Source organism: Lactuca saligna, chromosome 4 (genome assembly GCF_052625555.1).
Source record: "Lactuca saligna cultivar CGN05327 chromosome 4, ASM5262555v1, whole genome shotgun sequence".
Classification (NCBI taxonomy): Eukaryota; Viridiplantae; Streptophyta; class Magnoliopsida; order Asterales; family Asteraceae; genus Lactuca; species Lactuca saligna.
In genome coordinates this window covers 284,733,944-284,758,581 of record NC_136420.1, presented here as the reverse complement: position 1 = coordinate 284,758,581, position 24,638 = coordinate 284,733,944, and positions in this window count along the sequence as shown.

Here is a 24,638-nt window from a genome sequence, read left to right as displayed (position 1 = left end):
ATCCAGGAGAGCATATCGACTGAGAAGCTAGCCGATATATATGTGCGAGAGGTGGTGGCACGGCATGGAGTGCCTGTTTCAGTGGTGTCAGACCGAGATGTCCATTTTACTTCCAGATTCTGGAAGCGGTTTACGACGAGATGGGTACTCGTCTCCATTTTAGCACCGCTTTCCATCCTCAGACGGACGGGCAGAGCGAGAGAACGATTTAGACTCTCAAGGACATGCTGCGGGCATGTGTTCTAGACTTCGGTGGTAGTTGGGATACGTATCTTCCATTAGCGGAATTTTCGTATAACAACAGTTACCATGCGAGTATTGATCGACCTCTTTTCGAGATGCTCTATGGGAGGAAGTGCAGGACCTCGATTTGTTGGGGCGAGGTCGGTTAGCGAGTTATTGGGAGCACCGAAGTGGTGCTCAAGACGACAGAGTTAATCCAGCATGTTCGTAGCAAACTGCAGATTGCGCAGAGTCGGCAGGAGAGTTACGCCGATAGGAGGCGTTCAGACTTGGAATTCCAGGTGGGCGATATGGTCCTCCTGAAGGTATCACCCTGGAAGGGTGTTATCAGGTTTCGGAAGAGGGTCAAGCTGGGCCCCAGGTTCATTGATCCTTTTAGGGTTTTGGCCCAGGTGGTACGTGTGACAACCCCATATTTCAACTACATATAAACGACCTAAAAAGTCAAGTATTGTAACCACGTTCGTTATAATAAAATTAACTTCGAAAATAAAATATCCAAAAATCCCTAATTAAATTACCTATTATGTTAGATGTCATTAAACCGTGACGTACGTAAAATAACGCCCAGATCCGACTTCGTATAAGAAAGTTAGGAATTTTCCAAGTTTGGCTTAACGACAGACGGTTAAAAACTCGAATCGGAGATCGAGCGACTTTTGGCTAGAATGACCTAAACGAGAATCGAAGGTCTCGACAATGGTATTTCAGCGGTAAAAAGTTTGGCAAAAACTGACGTCAGATAAAGAAGTTATGAATTTCTAAAGAAATTTTCTTACCGCGAACTTTTAAAAATAAATAATAAAAATAATTTCAAAATTTTCCGATGGGATCTAAACGAAAGTTGTAGAGTATGGTCTCACCTTTGCGTGGATATAAAGAACGTCGAAAACGGAGTTCGTATGAAGAAGATATGAATTTTTGAAGTTTATTAAATAATTAAAATATAAATTTTAATTAAAACCCTTGGTATAATCCGAAGGGGAGTCATCAGATAGGGCCGAGTTACGCCCAGCGTAAGCCCGTACGCCCAGCGTACACGAGGCCTTGGCCTCGGATCGTCCACGTCGTGCCTATGCGAGGCTATGCCCCGTCCCATCCAAGCTCCGAGGCAGTCGAGGATCCGTTCATGCGTGACGCACGCATACGCCCAGCGTACGAGGTCGGTTCCCAGCCCCTATAAAAGGGATGCGAGGGTTCCGAAGAAAATGCACCATTTCTCTCATTTCTCTTGTGTTCTTGCCTCGTTTTCCGTGCCTGTGCTACCCTGAAGCCCCGATCACTTTGCTCAAGTCCCGAAGGTCGTTTGTGCTCCCAAGATTCCCGAGAATCCTGAGGAAATCCACTTTCTCGAGTTGAAATTCTGCCCGGATTTCATCCCGCAACCTCCGATCTTTCAAGTGAGTTCATACCCCTATAATTCACACTTTTAAATGTTTTATGAGTACTTTTATATGCTTTTAAGGGGAGGGAATACAAGTAAACACTCAATTATTATTGTGTGTTATATAAACTTTCACTATACGCGTTTTATCATAGGAATCATAAGTGATTTAAAATTATTATAGGGAAACTTTCATATGGAAATTATACCACGACAACATTTTATCTTTTGAAATGAGAAACGATTTATGTATTTATATAAATCAGACACTTTGCTTATACTATATTTATGTGTGTCGGTTTTGGCACTACAAAAACTACACTTTTCATAACAAGTGAACATTTTCACTAAGGGTTTACTATACAAACGAAACACACTTTTAGGAAACTATAATAGGTATAGTTTTTACGAGAATACTACGAACGTTTACATACATGGAAATACTATTTCAAGAAGCTACTTTTATATACAATAACAAACGAACATTTTCACACGTAAATCTGTTTTATACTAAGTTTTGTGAGACATTAACTTCACGTACGATCGAGTACACATTTCAAGTCCTGTATTATATACCAGAATCCCTTGGAGGGGGAGCATGGTGTTTGTGTATAGATCTATACGGGCTTGACAACCCACGCCCTGACTGTTAGCTACAGTCCACCATGTGGGGTGACAAACGTCAGAACATTCCAACGCCTGAAGAACGTTGTGTATAGGCATTCCTTGTCAATAGCATGCTTATAAAACTCACATAGAGTATTAAAAACACATTGATTTACGGGGGTTTTCAGATATAATGGAGGTTTATACATACATAAGTTCATTTATTTTATGCATGAAAAACCCAATTGCAATATAAGTTTGGAACTTCTAACCACCACTCATGGATGGAAAAACGTCAACTTTTTTTTTTACATATATTAGTCTTGATTTAAGACCACATTTATACTAGTAGGAAATATGGGATTTTCTAGAGACTAACATACAAAAACAAACCATTTCATTTTCATAGAAATACTATCATTAAATGCTTATGAAACTCACCAGCTTAAATGCTGATCTACTCTTTCAAAACTACTTGTATGTCCCAGGGATTCAGTAATTACAGGTACTAAACCGCTTTTGAAGAAGGAACGCTGCGGAACTAGTTTAAATTCATATTTTGACATCATATTGTAATTGGTTTTGAACATGTACTCTTTTAAACAATGTAAACTTTCAATTATATATATATGATGGTTGTATTGCTTTCTTTACTATGTATTCAATTGTTACGTTACCACATGAAGTCATCCGCCCCCGAACGTTTCCGTCGTTCCGGTTTGGGGGTGTGACAGTACGGGTTGCTTATCGGTTGGATCTTCCGATAGAGCTCAGTCAGATCCACAACACTTTCCATGTTTCTCAGTTGAGGAAGTGCTTGGTGGATGAGACAGCAGTAGTACCCTTGGAGGACATTTAGGTTGATAGCAGCCTGAATTATATTGAGAAACCCATAGAGATCATGGATCAGAAGACAAAAACCTTGAGGAACAAGGTGGTTCAGTTGGTAAAGGTGCAGTGTCAGCACCGGAAGGGATCTGAGTGGACATGGGAAGCAGAGGAGGAAATGAAGAAGCACTACCCAGAGTTGTTCATAGATTCAACAATAGCAGACTTCGAGGACGAAGTCTGAGACAACTGGGGGAGAGTTGTAACGTCCCCATTTCTGGTATGTTATTTAAATGTTTATTTTTCTAAGTATTCAATAGAGACTCGACGAGTCTGTTGCCCGACTCGTCAAGTAGAGACGGGATTTTGAGCATGTGAAAGTGAGCGACTCAACGAGTCCATATCCTGGACTCGGCGAGTCTGCCAGTCTGGAAGAAACCCTAGATCCACGGGTTTTGCACCCTATATAACCCCCCTTATGCGCCCAATCTGGCCTCCCTCACCCTCAGAACGTCTCATAGCAACACCTTAACCTATCTTGAGTGTTTTTGGGCATTTTTGTGTAAAGAGTGAAGATTGGAAGAGAAGAGGAAGGCTAGATCCAAAGGAGAAGAAGGGAATCAAGTTCTTGCATCCATTTTAGAGGCATTTGAGGTATTAATCAGACTCTTTCTGTTCCTTGGTTGTTTCTATTTCGGAATCTCATTTAGGTTACCTTTTTGCCCATTTATGAGCTTAATCTAGTAAGGGAGCTTGTGCAGTGGTATAGCTTTCAGATCTAATCATATTTCTGTCCCAAAACCCATATCTAATACCTTTATTGAACCTTGTTGCATATAAGCTCTAGATCTAACCTTATTCATGCATTTTAAGCCTATAAACCTCTTTGGGAGTATTTGTGCACGTAAAAATGGAACCTTTACGTGCAAACCAAGCCTTAGGAGCCCATATCTATCAGTTGGATGCGTTGGTTTTGAGCAAAATTATCGGAATAGTTATTGCATGCATGCGACTCGGCGAATCATTCTTCGGACTCGGCGATTCGAGTCACGAGACCAAGACAATCTTCATACCTCTAGATCATACTCGACGAGTTGATCATACAACTCGGTGAGTCACAGCCAGAGTGTTCATACGTTGAAGTAGGACTCGACAAGTTGTTCATACAACTCGGCGAGTCGGATGTAGATTGACTGAGTGATAGCATTGAAGAGGAACTTATCGAGTCTATGCGAAACTCAACGAGTAGTAGCGAACAGAAGCAAGGAAGTGAGGGTGAGGACTCGACGAGTTGGTGACCCAACTCGACGAGTCAGGTCAACTGTATGTTGAATTTGACCAATAGGATTGACTTTGACCAGGGGTAAAATAGTCAGTTTACCCTCAGTATAGTTATCAATATTTGATTCAATGTGTTATGGAAATTGTAGCCGGGGAGATACCGGAGCAGCAGCAGACAGTTTCCAGACCAGTTCATTTACCAGCTAGTTTACGAGGTGAGTCTCATTTCAGTAGGAATGGGTCTAAGGCCACAATACCGGCCCGTTTAACTAGCAGTAGTTTTCGGACTTCGGTCCGATGCAGTAGTTAGGATGTTTGATGCCTTCGTGGCTCAGACATGGTTTATGTGTTATGTGTTCCGGGCTACGGCCCGATGCAGTATACAGTTTATGTGTTCATGCTAGTTGATATGTTTATGTCATGCTATGTTATGCCCAGTTTCCGGACTTCGGTCCGATGCAGTTAGTTCCGGACTTCGGTCCGATGCAGGGGACAAGGTCCCAGTCAGTTCCGGACTTCGGTCCGATGCAGTTTCCAGACTTCTATCCGATGCAGAGGGCAACGCCCTAGTTAGTTCCGGACTTCAGTCCGATGCAGTAGGTAAGGCCCAATATGTGTTTATATGTTATTGTTTGGTATGTGGTAGTTTGGGGGAGCTCACTAAGCTTTGTGCTTACAGTTTCAGTTTTGGTTTCAGGTACTTTCGCAAGTAAAGGGAAGAGTTCGGGATGATAGCATCGCACACACCACAACTTCAACTTTATTCCTGGGAGTTTTGTTCAGATACTTAGATGTGATTTGATACAGTTTTTGATACGACACTTTTATTATAGTTTTTGAGATATCCGACGTATGGTTTTATTATATGGCATTCAGTGTTATGACTTTTATTATTATTTAAAAACAAAATTTTTGGATCGTATTTTTGGGATGTTTCACATAATGATATTAAAACCTTATAACGACAATTGTTTCAATTGTTGGTGAATTGATTTTTAATAACGATGACTTTTGAATATGAGTATTTATGAACAGATATGTAAAACGATGAATATTCATTATCATGTTTATGATGCTGCATATGCATATATTCTTATGAACGAAAGATTGAATATGCAAAATAATAATAAGAACGTCACTTAGCTCTCATACCAAAATTAAAAACATGACCGAATTAATAAAAAGTTAGGATAAGATTATACCTGAATGATGTGTCGAGATGAATTGTTTAAATTGTATGGATGTTTGTATGGATATGTTTGGATAGGGCCATGTTATTCAGAAATAGAACAACTATTTCAATAGGAAAAACTTTGAAATTAAACTCAAGTCTTAAACACTAAAATATCTTTTGTTTATTTCTTATGGACAAATGTCCTATTTACAGGCTCGAAAGAGCCGGTTACGATTATTGTTGCAACCGTATGATTGAAATACGAGAAACATATATTTACATTTTAGACTCTAGACTATGAAAGGTCTTACACTTTATGTTACGTCCTACCGACACTACTTTATTTAACATTCTACCGACAAATACAAACAATAATTATACAACGACAAATACAAATAAGTAACATGGTTGACGGCCTTAGTTGTTTCCAAATAAGATCTTCCGCTAAAAAAAAGAAAAAGAAAATGAATAGTTAATGTATAGTGAAAAAAGGCATAACCAGCTCGTGGGTCTAATATCTTCTGCAAATTAAACGTCAGTCACCATAAAACAATATAAAAAAAATGAATAGTTACATAAATTAAAATAGTTCATGATCTCTGGTTAAAGACTGCGTTTGAGAAAAAAAAAAGAATAAACATTACAAACTGAGAATAAGTAGAATTAGAGGTAACATATAAACAACAATGAAAGTGAATAGTAGCAGCAAGGCATGAAAGCACACAATAGACATAACACATGAAACTATTATTGTTAATTCAGCTTAATCATATTTCATAATTTAAATTAGATTAAAAGCACCGTGAATCACAATATTGAAAGAATCAATGACTATTTTTATCCGATTACTTCGAATGAAAGTATAGAAATGACATGAGAGCTAGTTAGATTTGCCTTCCACGCGAGAAAATCACCATGTTCTTATTATCTTACTAGTTTATAACCCGTGAAACTACGGCTATAAACTTAATTAAACTTTAATAGTTAGAATATAAAATTATTAATCAATTATAATCGTTAATTTAAATAAATATGTGAAATTATATCACCTTATAATTTGTATTAATTTTTATTCCATTGTTATCAATTTATTGTAATTAAAATGAAAATTTTAAAATTTGAAATAGAGAATTTAATAGGTTGACAAATGGCATGCATTAATTAATATGTTAAATAGGGTGATACATGGTAAAAAAAGAATAAAATGTGTATTAATTAGGAGGTCTAATATGATGACACATAGGGGTGTAAGTGAGCCGAGCTACTCGCGCGCTACTCGGGATCGACTCGTTAAAAGCTCGACTCGAGATCGAATTAAACGAGCCCGAGCCGAGCTCGAGCCCAAATATGAGGCTCGTTTATTAAACGAGCTCGAGCCGAGCATCAGCTAGTGGGCTCGCGAGCCTAAATGAGCCTAAACGAGCCTATATATATGTGTGTGTGTGTGTGTGAGAGAGAGAGAGAGAGAGAGTGTGTGTATATATATATATATATATATATATATATATATATATATATATAGGCTCGTTTAAGCTCGTTTAGGCTCGCGAGCTCACTAAATTGTTCACGAGCCGAGCTCGAGCTTCATTTTAAGGCTCGAATCGAGCTCGAGCTTGGTTAGGCTCGGGCTCGACTCGGCTCGTTTACACCCCTAATGACACATGTTAAAAGGAGATTAAAACTATTCCTTTATTAGAATAGAGATTTTGAATATGAGGAAATGGAACAAAATTAAAAAGAAAGACTGATATATATATATATATATATATATATATATATATATATATATATATATATATATATATATATATATATATATATATATATATATATATATATATATATATATATATATATATATATATATAAGTTCAGGTTCATTTGAGATAATTCTAATTTTGTGAGACCGTGAGACCAAATCTAAAAATAATTTTAAAATGCAAAATAAACGGAAAAATCCAAAAAAAAAAAAAATTTAAATATTATTTTCGGAACTTGAATTAATTAAAAAAATTAAAAAAAATTAAAAAAAAAATCTCGTTTTTTTTTTTTGAAAAATACGTGAAATATTCTAAATAGAATATTACACTGACATATTCTAAAAAATAATTTTAAAATGCAAAATAAATAGAAATATCTAAAAATTCTTTTTTTAAATATTATTTTCGGAACTTGAATTAACTAAAAAAAAATTAAAAAAAATCCTATTTTTTTTTAAAAAATACGTGAAATATTCTAAATAGAATATTACACTATACATATTCTAAAAATAATTTTAAAATGCAAAATAAATGGAAAAATCAAAAAATTCTTTTTTTAAATATTATTTTCGGAACTTGAATTAATTAAAAAAATTTTTAAAAAAAATATAAAAAAATAAAAAAAATGAATGTCACGGTCTCACAAAATTAGGCGGTCTCACATGAAACTAACTATATATATATATATATATATATATATATATATATATATATATATATATATATATATATATATATATATATATATATATATATATATATATATATATATTAAACCTCATTACAAGAAAACATGATCTACTCTAAAAAAACAAAGAACGAACGACAATCAAAGACAAACAAACCCCATCATACTTTCTAAGCTATAGAGAGAACAAGAGATATTTTTTTTTTGTGTGTTTGTTATAAACTCCATAACTTGATATCATGTACCTTTTGCGATTATATAACCAAGTTCACACACCATATTTTTCCATCTTTTACCGAACATGAGCTCCAGTCCAAGAGATATACATTTGAACAATAACCATCCCTCATTCATTATTTTATTATTAAAGTTATACAACTAGATTTTCATATAACACCCTGCAAAACACAAACTAATACAAAACAAATATAAACAAGAAAATAACCTTTAAATGATATGTTTGAACGAAGAACATAGTGTTATTTCAACACCACCACTCAAACACAACATTTAAAAAATCAACCTTTATGAAATAAATCAGTCATACTCATCTTGTTTGAAAGAAAAACATGTTTGAGTTGTTATTAAAGACTTAGTCAAAATATCAAAGTTTTGATGAGATGAGTCAATTTTAATAATTTTAAGAACTCCATTAGCCACTTTCTCTCTTACAAAATGCATATTGATTTCAAAATGCTTAGTTTTCTCGTAGAAAACTAGATTCAATACAAACTTTATTGCAGATTCATTATCATAAAACACATTAATAGGAGTTTAATTTTTCACATTCAAATCATATAAAAGTTTTAATATCCAAGTTATTTCACAAGAAATTGAACCAAGGGCTCTATATTAAGATTCAGTAGGTGTAATACTCCAAAAATCATAGAAATTTAAAATTTTCAAAAACAACATTATCCATAATTGTTTACAAGAAAAACCATTGTTTCAAAAGTAAGATCATATTAGAATGTCATGAAAATAGGAGGATGTGCACGATCATGCCTTCGGTTTCCCACGATCCTCTAAAGTATCTGAAACAATAAACTGAACTCGTAAGCTAAAGCTTAGAGAGTTTCCCCAAAGTACCATGACCCAACATAACAAACAATAGCATAAAAATATGACCCTTTATCCAGATTGCACCGTCTCGCAGGACCTACAACCTATCTAGACCGCTCTACGGGCCTTTGACATGTTTGGACCGCCTTACAAGGCCTATAGCCTTTCCAGAATGCCCCAGGTGCCTTGGCCTTTAGTACAAGTCACGACCGCCTCTACCCAACCACAATATGTTGACATATATAATAGATAATCATAAACACATATCCAACAATTACAGATAATCATACAGATATACTAATCAATCATCTAACTAGCATATCACCATCTTATAAACCAAGATACATAACCTATTGAACTAGATTTGGTGCGTTCGACCCACAAGTACAATGAGGAAAACTCACCTCTTAGTCTGAACGATAGCTAAATAAATCTCTGCCCCGAATACCAGATTTACTCGACACCTATTAATGAAATCATGGCCTAGCTTAACTTAATATCAAAATACCCAAAATACCCCTTTGGTAAACCTTGGTAAAAGAGGTCAAGGCCAACAACCAGCCGAGTCAGCCTAACCGAGTTAACCTAGCCGAATCGATGCAACCCAAAAGGACTCTGCCTTTAATTTAAGTATATATCAATTTAGTTATTGGCTTAGACATCTAATCCAAAACTTACAACCATATTTATAGCCAAAAATTGAGAAAGACGTGTCGCGCCCAGACCAGGAGCGCATAGTGCCCTGGCCTGGTCGGCTTCCCTCATCGCGACATGCGACATTTTTGTAATAGATCGATGTGCCCCCCTTCTAAAAGTGCACGCCGTGCATATACACGTGTGGCATCGACAAGAAATTTTCAAAAAAATCATATCTTCTTCATACAAGCTCGGGTTTTGATGTTTTTTTATATCCTTACATAGCTATCGATGAGATTTACAACTTTCATTTAGACTCGGTTCGCTAGTTCTCACTTTATTTTTAAAGTTATATTTTTAACATGATTAGATTGTTAAAGTATGTATAAAAATCATAACTCTCTCATACAAATTCCATTCTTAATTGTCTTTATTGTTGGAAAGAATGTCCAAGGTCATTAACTATCAGTAATATTTCTAATAATATCAAGGTCCTTCTAGGCTGCCCGCAACACCCAATTGGGTTTAATAAATAAAGGAGAAATTGGTTTATTAATTATTATGGTTACTAATTAATTAAAAGCTAATTGGAAAAGATTTTGGGAATTAATTAAACACTTTAATTAGTTAAAGGGTTGAATATTCATTAATCAATAGTTGGTTAATCAGGAAAGTTCCAAAACCTCTATGAATTTAGGGTTGGATGAAAATCACTCAATCCCATACGGGAAAAGGAATGAATTTCGTTGTTGGCCTCCCGTCTTGCATGGGAAGGACTAGAAAACCTAGGAAGGGATCCAAGGATATAAATAGCGTCTTAGGGATTTGATTTTTCCTTGCACTTTGGCTTTAAGTTTCGCCAATCCTCCCGCCTCCCCCCATAGGGACGATTTCTAACCCTCTTATGGTTTGTGGAATTGACCCTTCTCCTAGTTATTTGATTTCAATCTTTGGTTTCATTGGGTGTGATATCATTAGAGGGATTTTGGTTTGGGTCCTCTCATCCAAGCAGCTTCGTGGAGGACAAGATCTCAAGCATGGAGATCAAGGGCTACATATGTGGTATATTTTTCTTCCTTATGTTTTATTTTTTTGTAGGGTAGTAGTAGTTAATATGAAACCTAAATACTTGGGTGCATGTATACTTATGTATATCATAGTTTGATTTTCCACTACGTAGTTTAAGTGTATTTGATGCATAAAAAACCCAACAGTAGTATCAGATACATTGGCTCACAATTACTAGTACCCTTAATGCATATTATTTGTAAATGCTTGTTTGAAATTGAAAAGAAGAAGAAAATTTTGAAATTGAAAAAATCTAATCGTAGTCACGTTGTGGTCACGACGTGAGCCACCCAGATTAGGGTTTCATTGTTTATTTTTTTAAAATTTCAAATTTGAAGAGTTATGATATGGATTATTAAAAAATTTAAATTTTATTAACTCTGAAAACTAATAAATATTATTTAATAAAGATTTAAATTTTAATATTTATTTATTATTATTTAAATGGTTATTTAAATTAGAACATTTAATATTATTTATAATAGAGAATTATAAATTTGAATATTAACCCTCATGATTTTTAATTATTATAATGCGTCCTTGCAATTAATTAGAATTAATATTAGAAATCCAAATTTTAAGAGTTTTAATATTACACCTTTTATATATATATATATATATATATATATATATATATATATATATATATATATATATATATATATATTAGAATTGTATCTACTATATGTATAAGAAAGTTACAACATGCGTCATCACATGTTTAAATATTGATATTGTCAATCTTATCGTAACTAGGCTTACCCACTCGAATATAGGGTTTAAGGAGGTCTCTATGATTTCTGATGAGTTCAATTTTTAATGTGCTTCGTGCTTACCACCCTCACCACCCTATTTCATTTTGATAACAAAGTTACTACAAGGGTTTGATATTGATAATGGTCAATCTAAAAGTTTTCTAAATATAAGTATAAAACAAAATTTCGTTTTATTAATAGAATGTGAATCTTATGCTATCCGTAGAAATTAAACATTCTCTTTATATTCTATTGATGGAGCTTATATGGTTAATCGGCATATCAATTTAAAGTATAAGTAAAGAATGATGTGGAACTCGCGAATCTCAAGAATAACTTGAGCTGAGGACCATGAGATTTTGCATGATTAATTCACAATCTATTTAAAGTTAATTTTATGTTATCCATAGAAGTTTCACATTCTCTTTATAACTTGTTGATCAAGCTCGTGTGGTTAACCGACACGTCAATTTGAGAGTATAAATAGAGATTGATATGGAACTCGCGAATCTCAAGCGTAACTTGAGCTGGGGGCCACAAAATTTTATATGGGTGATTCACCATATGTTCAGTGATCCACGATGACCCAATCATTGAATTCGAGATGAACATAATCTGACATTAACATGCCATTGATAGTCAATGAATCTCAAAGAGTTAGGAGTTTTTTGGTGATCGAAATTGACAAAGGGATTTGCCTCCCTAAATAAATTTATGATGTGTTTAACACATCCCTTTACACATCATGGAGCAAAATATGGATCCTATCATTCTTAAATAGTTTTGTTTAGCATAACTATTTTCTAGGGATAAGTAAAACAAACTATAATTGAAATTGATATTGAATGATGTCTATAACCTTATCCACTAAAATCTACTACTTCAAAACCTTTGAAAGGATTCACTATTAGGATGATTTATCTTGTCTATTATTCATAGTTTGGCAATCGTTCTCATAAACAAAAGGAAATATCCTTCCTTTGATAAAACTCTTCTTGGGTTACTCCAACTACCGCATTCTAATCTATCAGTAAGAGCATTTATCTAGTGTATGTTGTACACTGACATACTAAATTAAAATGGAATTTCCGTGAATTAGAAGTTGACTACAGTTAGTCAACTAGCCGACATGTACATATAATAAATTTATATTAATTTTGATACAAACAACTTGGAATGTCCATGGAGGTGTTGTGTAGCTTGTTGATGTTTCCTTTTGGAACTAACATGGCTAATCAGAGTAACTCAAACCTCAAAAACACTCCCACATATTTACTATCATGAATAAAAGTGTCAAGAAGAAGAAAGACAACTACTTTTGGGTAAAAAGGCAACTAGTGTTGGTATACCTATTCTAGGCCCAAATGCTAAGGAAAAAGGAAGGCTTATTCTAATACATGTTCTAATAGCTATTTGTTTTCATAATAAGAAAAAGACAAGAAAGTATACATGCCCAAAATATATATTTAACGTTAAAGGACTGAAGCATGGAGAAGGTAATTTGATCATGGATTACGAGCCCATGCTACTTTCCATAGGATCAAAAGATAACTCGTTCTCCCTAATGTTTAGTCTTCAATCAGATATATGAATTAATAATACCATTGGAAATTACTGCTAATCCTTTAAGTATTTTTCTAAGGATTAAGAATTAACATTTGCAAGATGTGCAACGACTAAAATGAAGTAAGGAGACTAAAACATGGAGAATATAATTGGATCATGAATGCAAAGCCCTTGCTACTATTTATAGGATCAAAAGAAAACTCTTTTTCCCAAATGTTTAGTCTATGGTATTATCATTAAAATTGTTTATAGTATGTTTCAAGAGATAGTTCTGAATTATTTAAATGCAAAACATTCTAACATATTGAATGAAAGTCATAAAATCTATAAAGAAAGTGTAGTAAAAATAGTTCAAAGTTGATTCAAATATTTTAATAAGATGTATTGTTGCGTACATATCTATTGAAATTAGTTTAACTACTGGATCGTTCAGATTGAACATAATTCAAATACTTCCAAAAGGTTTTGGTGAAATGTATTTATGGAATCATAGTCATGAATATATAAATGTGAAACGCATTACTAGGTATCCAATTGAACACATCACTAGGTGATGTGAATATCTTTTGGAATTAGTTTTCACTAATGGACCGTTCAGATTAAACCATTATACATGGTAAGACCAACAATGTATTGACATGAACCTTTCAGTTGTTCAGATCTCTCATAAAACGATGGTGTGAATCAACTGGGCAATAGGATGAGATAAGATAATGATCATCTCAATGAAAACTTTGTCGACCGCCTAAGGAATTGTGAAAGAGACTCATAAGCTATCTTCACCTAGAACACTACAAGAAGGATTGTTAGTTGGATAGAGAAACAAATCATTCATTGATTTTTTTACTAGATACATTGTACTATGCTTACAAACAATTCAAGGATTGTACCATGAATAGTGTTATGAAAAGTCCTTTGGTCTTGTACCAACAAAGGACGTTCATGAAACACTCTATGTTATGTGAACTGAGTTTCACACCTCGCTTGCACATATGGAAGTCTATGATTATGAGGCTTACGTTCCTCGTGAAGCACTCGAAAATATAAAACTTAGAATATAGATGCATTATTTCATTGGACATCCCAACAAGCATGTTGGACCGTTATTTAAAAAACCTTATAAGAACAAAATGTATGTTGCTCGAAGGGCAATCCTCCAAGAGAAGAACCTAAAGTTAGACCTAGCATTTAATTTGAGATTGAAAAAACTATTGAGGAAACCGGCATACCTCTACCACTTCCTTATAGATCTGATATAGGACCTCATACACCTAGTTATATAAGTGTTTATATTACTAAGGAAAATGAATCACTAGTATTTTGAAATCAGAGTATACCAACTATCGGAAGTTATGGTAAGCCCTAAAGGCTACAACATAGAAGGAGGACATGGAGAGTGAGATTCAATCCATGTATGTGAAAACTTGGTAAATCAAGCAGTTGCCCATAACCATTAGGTGAAACTAGATCTTTAAGAAGAAGAAAGCATGGATAGGAATAAGCGCATAATAAAACTAAGATAGGTTGTGAAGGATGTTGTCACACCCCCAAACCAGAATGGTGGAAACATTCGGAAGTGGATGACTTCACGTAGTATCATAACAGTTGAATATTGTAATGAAAGTAAACACAACAATCATAAATATAATAAAAGCTTACATTGTTGCGTGTAATACATGTTTCAAAAGAATATTACAAATATGATGATTTAAAATGTTTTGATAATAGACACCTTAGCGTTCCTTCTCCAAAATCTGATGGTTACCTGTATTACTAATTCCCTGAGAAATACAAGTAGTTTTGAAAAAAGTATCAACAAGTTGGTGAGTTCATAAGCGTTTTTGTACTGAAATTTTTATGTCCTTTAGAAAAAAATAACTGAACGTGTTTCCCAGAAAATCCAATATTTTCTACATATAGTTAGAAACAGCTCCAAAGGCTGGAGTGCAATAATATCTTTCGTGCTCAAAATGGTGAAAGTGTATTTATTCCTAAATAATATATTTACTGAATGCATTCAAGAGTCTCGTAAATCAAACTTATTTTAATACTTCCGTGTGAGTTTTATAACCATGCTATTGACCCAGACTGCCTGTAACAATGTTCTTCATGTGTTGCAGTGTTATGATGTTTGTCACCCCAGACCTACCGGTCTAATTGTAGCTAACAGTTTAGGTGCGGGATTGTTAATCATGTATAGATCTATATACAAATATCACGCTCTCCCTCCAAGAGATTATGGTTTATAATACAGGGCCTGAAATACGTACTTGAGAGTACGTTGAAGTTGAATGTCTCACAACACTTAGTATTAATAGATTTATGAAAGAAAAGTCTATATTTCATGTAGATGAAAGTATTTCATTTTCATAATGTTTATGTAAAGATGTAATGAATAACTTGTAAACTATACTCATTATAGTTTTTCCGAAAATGTGTACCATTTGGTGATAAAAACTCGATGTAATACTAACTTTGTATATAGTTTATACATTGATATCGAAGTTGTTTAACATTTACAAAATACAGGTGGTGTATTTGAATCTGTATAAAACGATGAGTGTTTCTCGTATTACAATTATATCCCCCCCCCTCCTAAAATATGAAAAGACGTGAAAAGAAGGTAGGGGTATGAACTCACTTGGAAAGTGTGACGATTCGATGAAAATGAGCTTTTTCTCGGGTGGCACTCCGACTGGAAAGTGGTGAGATTCTCGGAAATTTCAGGGCTTCGGACCTTCGTCGGGGCTGAGGTATGAAACTGGGGTGTCGAGGTTGTCTCGGGATGCTAAACAGGGAGTAAAAGTGAGAGAGGAGAGAAATGGTCAAGGGAATTCGGAGGTCTTGCACGGTATTTATAGGTGAGGAAAACTGCCCTCGTACACTGGGCGTACTCCGAAGTACGCGGGGCGTACCTCATATGCTGGGCGTACCCTCGTACGAGGGGCGTACGTCAGCGATGACGTCACAGTCTCTGGTCTTAGGATGGGATGGAAGTAGAGTGGTAGGGGCGACGTGGCTGATCCGAGCCCATGCATCTCATACGCTGGGCGTACTCCAAAGTACATTGGGCGTACTCCTTCGGATAAGCTTTGTAATGCGTGCCAAAAACTTCAAAAATGCGTAACTTTATCATACGAGCTCCGTTTTTGATGTTTTCTAAATCCACGCATAGGTGAGAATATACTCTACAACTTTCATTTAGACTTCGTCGGCTAATTTTGACTTGAATTTTTAATATTTTATTTTAAATGGGCCGGGACAGGATAATTTCGTTAAAAATCCATAACTTTTTTATCTGATGTCCGTTTTCGTCTGTATTTTTACCACTGTACTACTATTGTAGAGATCTTCAACTCTTGTTTAAGTTGCGTCGGCTAAAAATTGCTCGATTTTTATTCTGAGTTTTTTTGCTGTCTACCGTTGTTCCGAAACTTAGAAAAATCGTAACTTCTTCATACGAAGTCAGATTTGAGTGTTCTTTTTATTTTTGGAAACCTTGGCACGATATCTAACACTTTTTGCATCCCAATTTAGATTTTAGAACACTTCATTTTTGACGTTGATTTCTTTGATTCTAAATAGTTCATTATATTTGACTTTTTGAATTTTACATTGGTTTGAAAAATATCGGGTTGTCATAGATGTGTAAGTTTGAGAAGTTCATTTATAAACGAAACGAGCATCTTGAAATTAAAGTCTTTATTTCAATGAGAAAGTTCAAAGAGTTTGAACTTCGAGAAGTGAAATGAGCCACACACACACATACACACACACACACACACACACACACACATATATATATATATATATATATATATATATATATATATATATATATCAAAGCTAGTAGGAATAATTGGAATCTTTGTTTCATAGAGAAAGTTCAAGGAGTTGGAATTTCGAGAAACGTATATGATCCATATATGTATGTCAATTATAATGGGACCACTGTAGTCACCCTTATGTTATACATAGATAATGTACGATTTGTAGGAAACAATGTTCTAACTTAGAAAGTATAAAATCTTGGCTTGGTATGGGAATTATTTTGCTATGACACACATGGGAGATACAACACACATAAAAAATATAAGGATCTATGGAGATAAATCTATTTGATTCATTGGATTAAGCCAAAGTACATGGAATCTTGAGGACACTCGTCATGCATAATTCAAAAGGAGTTTGTGCTTAATAAAATACGACATAACATTGAGCGATGCTAATTGAAACATCCCAAAAATACAAGCCAAAAATTTCGTTTGAAAACATTACTAAAACCCTAATATCCAAATATCATATAAGAAATCCATAAGTCGTATGTCACAAAATGTCGTAAAATATATCTTATATCAAACTGATTTCATGATCATGTCAAAAATATCAGAGTCTAACTCCTAGGCTAAAAATGTGGTGTGTGCCATGCCATCATCCCGAACCCTTCCCCTTAATAGCTGAAGTACCTGAAACCAAAACTGAAACTGTAAGAACGAAGCTTAGTGAGCTCCCTCAAACTACCACATACCATACGATATCATATAAAGCACATATTGGGCCTTTCCCACTGCATCAGACCGAATTCCATAACTGACTAGGGCCTTGCCCACTGCATCAGACCGAAGTCCGGAACTAACTAGGACCTCGCCCACTGCATCAGAACGAAATCTGGAACTAACTAGGACCTCGCCCACTGCATCAAACCGAAATCTGGAACTAACTAGGGCCTCGCCCACTGCATCGAACCGAAGTCCGGAACTAACTAGAGCCTTGCCCAATGCATCGTACCGGATTCCGAACCTGACTAAACATAGCATAACATAATCATAACATATAACATAAACACATGTACTGCATATTGCATCAGACCGCAGTCCGGAACTCATAACACATAGACATGCATGAATCACAAAGACATCAAGCATACTGAACTACTATAATCTAAACGGGCTGGCATTATGGCCGTAGACCCATTCTTACTAGAAAGGAAACTCACCTCGTAAGGCTGACTGTTGAAATGCTGATCGGGAACTGTTTGACTGTTGCTTCGGTAACTCCCGATTATAATTCCCATAAAGACACTTAATCAAACACTGATAACTAATATTGGGGTAAAATGACCATTTTACCCCTGGTTAAAGTCAATATCCTGGTCAAAGTCAACTTCCAATTGACCTGACTCGTTGAGTTGGGCCGCCAACTCGTCGTGTCCCTATCCTTTCTTTTATCCTTCTATCTGACTCTACTCGTTGAGTTTAGCAAAGCCTCGATGAGTTCTCCTTCTATAATGACATCTAGTCAACCTTCATCTAACTCGCCGAGTTGTATGAACAACTCATCGAGTCCTCCTTCATCATATGAATGTGCCTAGTCCATGACTCGCCGAGTTGTATGAACAACTCGTCGAGTCTGTTCTTGCAGTTAAGAAGATTGTCTTAGGCTCACCGAGTGCGTTCTTTCCACTCGCCGAGTCCCATGCTTTCCAGGTCATGGCTCAATCTTAAAACATCGAAACACTCCTTGGGACCTTTCTAAACCTCTGCTAACACTCAACTGGGTTCCTCGAACCATAACAGAGTGGGGACTCAACTCTGGACTCACTGAGTTCCAAGAACAACTCGCCGAATCGATGTTCTCGAAGCCTTATATTTCATTTTTTGACGAACAACACTCATCCAAAAGGTAGATCTGGGCTTATAAGATCGATCTAGCACGTAAAGTTATGAACTTTACATGAATCCATGGAAGTATAAGCTTTAAGGACCCAAAATGAGGTCTAAAGGGGTGCATGGGCTAATATGGCCATAAAGCTTGCATCTTTATGCCATGAACTTGGTTCTAGAGTCTAGATCTGAAGGTGAATCGACTTGGGACGTCCAAGTCTTAAGGATCAAGCTTATTGACCCCAAAACGCCATCAAGGGGCAAAAGAGAAAATCCATAAAACCACAAGTCAAGTTTTGAGCTTGATTACCTGAAAGTGAATAGAAACTGATGTTACTCCTCGATCTAGTCCTTCTCCCTTGATCCTTCTTCCTTCCAACTCTTCTACTAGATACACAATGCACCAAAAACCCTCCAAGTCACTAAGAAAGCTCGAGTTTGCCAAAAGGGAATTAGGGTTTCGAAAGTGATGATCTAGAGGTGATGTAGGCTGGACCTGAAGCTCATAATGTTGTTTAAATAAGGTGCAAACCCTTTAATTAGGGTTTCATCCAGACTAGCCTACTCATCGAGTCCAAGCGCGGACTCGGCGAGTAGATTACTTAAACCCGCGTCCCAACCTTGCATCTACTCGACGAGTTAGGGCGCCCACTCATCGAGTCACTATTACAAATGATATAAAAGTAGATCAAATACGTACCAGAAATGGGGTGTTACACTAATGTCCTGGTCTAACTATTTAGCTAAAGAAAATAAGTTGTGTCCTACATGCTTATGTTATGGGATCGATTATATATGTCATGACATGTACCCGGTCTATGAATCATATGCCTTAAGTATGACAAGTCATGTTAGATCAATTTGGAAAGAATCAACAAATAAAGATCAAGAACATTTCTAAGTGTCCTAGAAGAATAGAGGAAATGATATGATTTAGTATGAAAAGATCAATGTAAAGGTTACGATGATGCTAAGTTCCACACGAATAAAGATGATTCCCTTTGGAGTCAAAATTCATGCTTTTTTAAATGGTGAAGCATTAGCTTGGAAAAGTACAAGGAAATACACCTTAGTGGATTTATAAAACATACTTAGAGTATATTATAGTTGGTTAAATTTGTCACAACTAGCATTTCTTGGCTAGGAAATTCTATTCTCATGTAATTAACTCTTGTATAAATTGTAACTCTAAGTGGATATTATGCACTATGCTCAGTCAAACACCATCATTGGAATCAAAACTCACTCGTGAAGTTCAAAAACCTAATTCAATACATCTCATATACTCAACTGTGGGTTTGAAACCCTAATTTCCCAGTTCAAACCCCTATTGGACTAGAAATCATTTATTGGACCTAATGGGCCAATAAACTCACAACTTGGTTATTTGGGCTCTAATTGGGCCCACTTTCATGAAACTATAACCTTTTGGGCCATGTTGGGCCTAAAATACATAATTTCACTTTTATGGGCCTTATTGGACCTCAAATGACCCACTTCATTCTCATGGGACTTTATGGGTCGTGAACAACTCTCTTGAACATCATTTTGAACCATAAAATCTTATATGGGCCCAATGGGCCGAAAACCTTCATATTGGGCCTATAATTCCGAAAATGTCCAATACTAGCCCAAAATCTTCTTCTCTTTTCTTCCTTTCTCATATACCCGGTTTTAACAAAAAAAAAAGATGAATTAGAACTTGACACCTCAATATTACATTTTAGATATCCATGAATTTTGTCCAACAAATATTTATGAAATCTCATATATCTATACACATCACATATCTTCTCTCTTTCTTTCTTCTTAACTCTCGGCCTAAGAACCCCCACCACCATCCTCACTTCACTCACAAATCAAACACCAAATTCTCTCAAAAACTCTCAAGAACTCCATCACTTCCTTGCTCTAAAAATCATGTGGGTGCTTGTTCTCCAAGGAGTTTTCTTTCAAAGCTTCATAAACTAGGTAAGTCTTGGTGTAACCTAATCGTTTTGTTTCAAGTCTATAGCAAAATATTTGTTCTTACAAACTTATTTTCGTATATAAGGCTCTAGAACTAGGAATGAGCAGTTTGTCCCAAATCCCGATCTTGTACCGGTACCGTACCAGAACCGGTACCGAACCGTACCGAATTTGAAAATATGGGAGAGTACTTGGTACTCCAAATACATGAAATTTGGGATTCGGTACCACAGGGTTCCGGTACTAGTACCGAAAACCGGTACCATTCTCGGTACCGGTACCAGTGATGTTAATTCGGTTTGGTACTCGGGATTGACTTTCAATAAAATTCAGTTTTCGGGAAATCGGGAAAGGTACGGGTGGGTACCGTTTCCGTCCTACGCTCATCCTATCTAGAACCACCCATATCTTCAAGATATCCACTCAAGAAGCTTATTAGGGTCAAGATCCTTCTCATTCTTCATCAAAAACCAAAATCATCAAACCAATGTGAGTTCATACCCCCTATTTTCGGTTTTTTACTGTGTTTTGGGGATAATACAAGTTGTTTTGTGTAGATCTATGTGTATATGCATGATTATGTGTGTTTTTCATGTTATATGCTATGATTATGTGTTATAGGCTACATAAACTCAAAAATCAGCTCTTAACAGAAACATTTTGGTTTAATTACGTACTATTTTGACTAGCTTGATGGTAATATTTTTCAAAAATGTTTTACATGCAAAAATTTCAGGTTCACACCTTTAAAATGACTACTCTCATGCTTTCATACGATTTTTCAGTAATTTTTGACGATTTTTACAAAACTGCCTATCATTTTAGAAATAATCTTGGACCAGTCAGTGAAGGTGTTTCACACTGGTTTTGAGGCCATTAAAAAAATATGAGAAATTTTTTTCACAATTTCCAAACTCCCAGAGTTTGCGGATCCAAATTTTGACTTACGATGAATTTTATATAATTTTTCTAAAAATAGGGATAGAAAAGCCAAAAACCAAAAAAAAAAATTGTTTTAACTTACTAAAAGTGCTTACAATGGTGTTAGATGCAATTTTATATGACTTATAGATACTTTTAAAAACATCTAGACATGTTAACTTATATATATATATATATATATATATATATATATATATATATATATATATATATATATATATATGATTATATAAACTGTCTTGACAAACAAACGTAATAAACTATATTTAGTATTGTTGAAGGTCGCAAACCACACTTTCAAAGGACACACAATTATTTAAAGGCATAACTATCTTATTTGCAAGTAAAACGGGTTAAACACTACATTCACATCCTTATTGGGTCTGGAAATACTATACATGTTTAATGGGTCTTAGTTGTCTTTTTACATGTATATTGGGCCCGAGATATACATTCACATTCCTATTGAGCCTGTAAATAATATACATGTTTAGTGGGCCTTAGTTGTCCACTTACATGTTTATTGGGCCTGGAATATACCTTATATGTTTATCCGCGTAAATTCGATTAAGGATCTAGTGAGACGTATCATTTGGCACCAAATGAGTGTACAAATGTATCCCGTAGTTATAACCAGAGTCTCTTTGAGAGAGAGCATGGGTTTATGTATAGATCTGTACGGTGGTGATGCCCCACACCTGAGTTGTTCGCTATAGTTAGACTAGGCCAATCTAGGGTGACAAACCGTACCTTAAACAAGTCGACGTCTATCAGACATCATCATTATCAAGTATGGTTATAACGGCTCACTTAGAGGAATTAACACCATTGTAAAATTTACGGGAAACAATATTTTATGGATAACACGGTAACTTACATGCGTCGATACTCATTCTCATGTGTTGAAATTACAACGTTTTTCATAAACAGACAACATCGGGTTCTCTGGGTAATTCTATCTATATTCTCACAAACATTAACACAAGTGTATTAATACAAGACCGTACACAAACATTTCAAATCATTTTTCGGAAAACATTGGATTTTCTAGCTGTTACAAAGTAATACAAAACATTTTACTCAAACATGCTTATGAACTCACCAACATTATATATGTTGACCTTTTCAAATTAACTTATATTCACAGGAAATCGTTGAGCAGGTTGGTCAGCAAGAATACCTGGATATTTTGGTTATGTTCTGTTATCTACTTACTTTGGATATGTTGGCATGTAATATTGAAATACAATACTTGATGTAAACAATGACAGTTGTAATATTACATGTGTGATGATGATGATGTTTTGTTTCAATTATATACATTGTGATGATACTACAAGAATGAAGTCACTCAAGCCCCAGATGTTTCCACCGGTTGGTTCGGGGGTGTGACAAAATTGAAAAGAAGACAATGTGACTGAAAGAGATTCATTAGTGACATCTCTGTTGAAATTCAATAATTCATGGTCCTTTTGAAAGTTCTTGTGACTATAAGGGTGAACTTACCTAGAGTTTGGATCTCAAGCCACATAATACCACATGATACATACTCAGTAAGCACCATTACATTTGATAGGTGTTCGAATGTGAAGAAATCATAGTCAATAGAGTCATATCGGAAGGATATCATACCGATCCATTATCTAAGCTAATGTCTCGACCAACTCTGAGAGTTATTAAATTTGCAAATGAATTAGCTTAAACACTCTTAGTTTAGTTTGTTTTAAACCTGAGAACTTAATGCAGTATAAGTGTTAATTCGATTTGGTGATTATTAGGTGGATATCTTAATATATGATGGAGATTAGTAATTTTCCATTATCTTATCACTGTGTTCTCCTTTTGCATGTTTAGAATCCACTTTCAGGGTATTAATTTACTTAAACTTCCACAGTTAGTCATACTCTTGGAAGTAAGTAGTGATTTAAAACTATCATGTATACTTGTGTATTGTCCATATAAATATTGTGCTAACACTCATGAGTACTTCATATAGATTTAAGTATTGGAACAACCCATTCTTAAAATTACTTCATGGATACAACCACAAGTAATTCTAAGACGATAATATATTTTATTCTTTAAACCTATATACATGTGCGATTTTTCTCTATGATTCTGTTATGCATTGGTTTACTCTAACACTGTCTGTATCTGGTAGTAATAAAGGGTATGTCCATGTGTAACCTGCTGAAGTAGAAAAAAACTATGTAGTCAAAGTTTATTTGTTCATTATTCCTTAACATGAGAAGCGATATCTATAGGCCTTTCAATTATTTGGTGCTAACATCTAAAATGATTGGCCAACCCCGACTGAAATTGACGTGTTGAATTTAGCAGTCGAATACAATTGTCACAAATCTATATCGGGAAACATAATCTTGAATTTTGAGATTGGCCACTAAATGAATATATAATTGATCACTTATATAAGGGTTAAATCTTGATTAGATCAAGAGTTTGGTAGTTTCTTCAAGTTCTTCCCCTCTTCATGAGCTTAAAAACCCTAGAGAAAATACTCAAAAACTTGATCCAAGAATGCCCAAAAATCTCCCACCAAACTACCTTTAAATAGCCAAAAAAAAGTTGAAAACCCCAAAATACCTTTACAAGAGCCACATGGCCGAGTAAGCTATAGTGTAAAATCTCATGCGGCCTCGTGAGATGTTTTGATCGAGAAAACTTTGCTTGTTTCCTTTTCCTATTTGGTATTCTTTGTCCTTTTCCCTCGACTTCTTTGACTGATCCTAGAGGCCCAATTGCAATATTTAGTGGTCCAAAACAAGTCCATCTTCTTCTTATTATCATCAAAAGTCCAGATAAAACAACCATAACCAATAATCCATAATCCGTAATTCTTCATCTTTCAATCATCCAAGGCCCAAGTTTCCTGCATATAATCTTCAAAGCAAACTCCAATGACATGAATCTTCAATTCAACTCTCTTATATAAGCTCCAACAACACCGATCATTCATTCTAACTTCGTTTGTCTTCCGAATCTCCCATCATGCT